General features: G+C 39.4%; 1 pseudogene; it reads right to left on the reverse strand.

Annotated features, from left to right (window-relative positions):
• Nucleotides 1-2,918: 2,918 nt before the first annotated feature.
• On the reverse strand, nucleotides 2,919-3,716 carry LOC134367126 (protein THEMIS3-like; annotated as a pseudogene).
• Between the last annotated feature and the right edge of the window lie 948 nt (nucleotides 3,717-4,664).

Genomic DNA, 4,664 nt, shown 5'->3' on the forward strand with positions numbered 1-4,664 from the left:
CTCTTGCAAATTTAACAATTTTATGTAGATGCATATATTAAAACATAGATATATAGCTATAAGTATATAGATGGATAGAAAAAACTTCTCTCCATATGTAGAATTGAAAACTTCTTTTGAGAGAACGGTTTTTATATTATCACACATTGGCATTTAGTGGATAGGCGTTAAACCCAGGGTTGGAGTCCTAGCTCTGTTTATTTCTTTCTGTTTACTTCTTTCTGAAGTCAGTTTACTCATCTGTAAAATGGAGATAATGTCTAAATGAGATATTTATAATGAGCATCATACAGTGCCTAGTACACAGTAAAGCACTTAGTAAATGTTAACTATTATTGTTGATCATACTGTTACTCTTATTGTAGGCTCAGCACCTTTTGTCTAGCAATAGGTCTTTGGGTGATAAACTCCAGTTTATCTTAATCATTTTCAATTGTGTTTCCTTCTTGAGGAAGATCAAACTGCCAAAGATGATTTAGCCAGGTAATTGTGGGAATCAGAAGTTACTCTGTGATGAACAGATTACTTTTAATGCTCATATTTGTTAGCACTAGTGTACATAAGAGTGGGAAGAGACTTAAGTGTCTAGAAATATATAGATATGTGGATTCTTAAGTGCAAGTAAGTATTTCAGCTGTTTGGGGATTATTGCTTGTGAAACTGGCAAACAACAAGGAGGAAAGAAATAACCAGATACACACACATGCACGTGCATTGACACACATACATGCACACCTACCTGAGGTATGCAGTTTAATGGAAAGATATTGAAACAAAATTGCCAAGAGAGGAATATAAATTATTTTCCACCCAGGAAATGGGATTATTCGATAATGCATTACAACCAGTGAGGCAAACACTTTAGTGGAAGTCAACCACGGTGGAGACAAGAGATGTCAGAAAATTGGACAGACTCGAATTTCACGTTGGGCAACAACTTAAGGACATACCACATAGCAGAATGCTTGGTACATACTAAGTGCTCAGTCCATGCAGGTTTATCAAGTTGACTGTTAGCTATTATTTTGTAGTAGAGCTCTACTTTATACAGCACTTAGAAGAGAGAAAATAATGAAGTATATCAGTTTTCTATTCTTTTTATACTTCTCATTTATGATCTTTTATTATTATTATTATTATTAATTATTATTATTATTATTAACTCAGACTCCATTTACCAGGGGCTCTCCCAGCATATCAGTTACTTAGCTGCATCCGAGTATCAGCTGGGTCATATATTAGGGGTTATGAGGAAATGAGAAAGAAATTACAGACCCATTTGGGGCAAATTCTACATTAATCCGCACTGTTAAAAAATTACCAAAATTATCATGCCTTGGCTATATGTTAGTCCTTCATTCTAGAATGGATATCACTCTTCCCAACTGGTGGGCATTTAAGGTTGGTTCTACTTTTGACACCGTATACAGATCGCCTCACTTTGGCCAACAGTGGTGGTGGGAGATCCTGTGTCTCCTGGGGCTGCACCTTCCAGGGCAGGATCAGGTTCTCTGAGAAAGGTCAGGGAAGGGGGTGGCAAACCTGGCAACATCCATTCTTTACCCAGAATAAGGCTCACCCTGCCCAATTTACAGGGAGGTTATGAGGATCTGATAAGATAGTGAGGATGCAAATGCAAGTGCCAGATGCTATAGAAATGTAATGTGTACATTCAGCTCAGGTTTTTAAATCTTTAGTTATATAATATTTGATGCATACAAAAGAATGCATGTTCACATATGCCAGTAATGTAGCAAAGTAATGCAATGAGCACCTGCAAGCCCACTGCCCAAAATAAACAAATGAGTGAATGAAGGAATAAAATCACTATGAAAGTCTGAATACAGCAAAGATCTTTGTTCACATTTCAAATTCAGTTCTGTAGAATTCAGCTTCATAGAACTGAGGATTACTGGGCCAGTGGGGAGAAACATTAAGACTCTAAATACACATTACTGCATTACCTCCTAGACTGGCCGGGCCCATCCCCTCTCTCAGCAGCACAGACTGTATGACTCACTGCTTCCTCACTTGTTGTAAGTTATTTTTCTTTGCCAATCTGGTGGGCAAAGCAGCATCTCATACAGGCTTTAGTTTGTGTTTCCTTGATTATTTGTGAGGATAAGCATTTTTCCCCAAGTGCTTATTCTTCATCTACGGTAATTATTATTAATCATTTAAATCATTTTTCTACAGGCCACCCTCATATACGTGCCTATATTGTTCCCTCTTTCTGAAACGCAATGCCTATGTTTCTTTACCTGGCAAACAGTTCTTCAACTTTAATATCTTGCCCGCATGTAACCTTCCCAGGGATGCCTTTCCAAAATGCTTGCAGCCACTTCTTACCATCCCTCTGGTCATTTTTCTGCTGTATTCCCTACACGATTTTGACTGTGTGTTTCCAGGTCAGTCTCCCTAAGTGACTCTTGCAGCCTCCACCCCACAGTTTAGCGTGGAGCCTGACACACAGCAGATGCTCAAATTATGAAAAATTATTGAATGTTTTTGAAAATTGTGGATATCCAGTAAAAAGTATAATGGAGAGAGTAAATGTGACCAATAATCTCACTTGCTAGAGATAGCCACTACTGACATGTTGGTGTGAATCCTTTCCAGGCTTTCTACATAAATGCATATATATTTTTACTTAATTAGAATCATTCCATTTTTTGTTTACCATTATCACCTACCGTTATATGGTGAACATGTCAGAATTTCTTCAAAAGGCTCTCTCTCTGCTCCACCATTTCACAATGTGATGCTCTGAGTCACTGAAGTCACCACCAAGACTGTCACCAGATGTGTTCCCTGGACTTTGGACATCCCAGCCTCAGAAACTAGGAACTTCTGGGTTTTGGAGGGTGTGGCAGGGGACCAGGAAAGGTCATGTATTACTAGAGGTCAGGGACTCCACCTCAGTTATCTCTTCTGTGTTCCGAAGAGCCAAGCCGGTACCCTCTGACCTCTCCCATCCATGAGCACTCTTCTGACACCTCCCAGCTTATCTTCTCAGATGGGACTGCAAAAGTGTCTTCTGACAAGTCCGAGGATATGTCTTCTGAAAAATCTGAGTATATGTTTTCTGACAAAGCTCCATCTTTGGCTGTGAGGCATCGTTCAATGATGGCATTTTCAATTCTCTGATCCTCATTTCCATACAGAGGGTCTCTGGCCATGGAAGGATCTAGGCTGAGTACTGTGCCATGGCATGGGAGTCTTCTGACTTCACGCAGCTCCTGCAGGTTCCCCAGTCCAGTGTCCTCTACCAGTTCCAGGAAGCTCCTGTGAATGGGGGAAGTTTGACTTCAGCTTTGGTGATACTATTCTGGCACTTTAGGACCTCTACTCTGTGTAGCTCACCTTGGATTTCAGCAGAAACCACACTCTTCGGAAACACTCGCTGGCTGTGAGTGATGCAAGTGGCTCCGTTTGGGAAGTATAGTCTCTGGAAAACGGGAAATGGGCCTGCCCACTTTGCATAGCCACAGTGACACCAGAAACCAAGTTACAATGCCAGCTTCTCCCAAAGACCATGCCCTGATAGTATACAGGATGAGAAAATGCCACCTTCTCTTTCCTCGGGAAATCTGCCCATGGTTAAACAGAAAGCACCTGATTGTCCCTGTTTTGTTCTCTACAAGGACCACACTCATTTTTTTAATTCTCAGTGGGAATTTGCTTTTTTCCGTACTGTATATTTGTCTCATTGTCATGGTTTTAAAGGGCCTACTTCCTAAGCCTGTAATGTCAGTAACATGTATGTCCAAACTGGAGGGGGTGGCATTGTGAATTTCACCTGGGGCACCGAATATGCGATCTTCCAAGAACGGAGTTAGTTTGAAAAGAAGCACAGCTGATGAATTCATATTTAACTCGTATTTATTTATTTATAATTTTTTATTGTAACATGATTGTTCATATCTGTGGGGTACCATATTGAGTATCAATACCTGTGTGCAATATGTGATGCTCAAATCAGGATAATTAGTATATTCAGCATTACACAATGTAATTGCTTTTTTGAGAGGCAAAAATAAAATAACCTAGTAGCAGAAAAAAAATTACTTCAAAAGTATTTTAAAAGACTGAGAGCTGGCTGGTTAACTCAGTTGGTTAGAATATTGTGCTGATAACACCAAACTGTAGGGTTAGATCCCAGGACTGGCCAGCAAATAAAATAAAATAAAAGACTGAATAGTATTTCACCTTAAGGATATACCAGAATTATTTTGACTCAATAAATGTTGGATAAAAGAATGAATAAAAATGCTTAATACAAGTTTGAAGAAGGTAGGGTACGTTATTTAAGGAGATCATACTCCATTTTGTTTCTAAGAAAACAATGTTTCAGATGTCTTTTCTCCATTTCTTATTTTATTCATACTTCTTGGGTGACTACCAAAAGTACTTACTTGGCTCTGGGTACTGTCGCTTTCCTCTTCTTGTGGCTCCAGCGGAATGCTTGTTTAAATCATCTTTCTCTTCTCACAAAGTCCATGTTCAATGATACAGTTTCTAGAACAAGGCTCTAAGCAGTTGTGGACCAAATACAGTTGTCAAAAGAGCTGAACAAATCTTTTTCTTCTCCCTCTACAGAAAAGGAGAGCCAGGAAGGCTTTAAACTGCGCTGGTAGTTTTAGGTTTCCTAGGACTGTCTTGGT

Source organism: Cynocephalus volans, chromosome 1, assembly GCF_027409185.1.
Source record: "Cynocephalus volans isolate mCynVol1 chromosome 1, mCynVol1.pri, whole genome shotgun sequence".
Taxonomy (NCBI): Eukaryota; Metazoa; Chordata; class Mammalia; order Dermoptera; family Cynocephalidae; genus Cynocephalus; species Cynocephalus volans.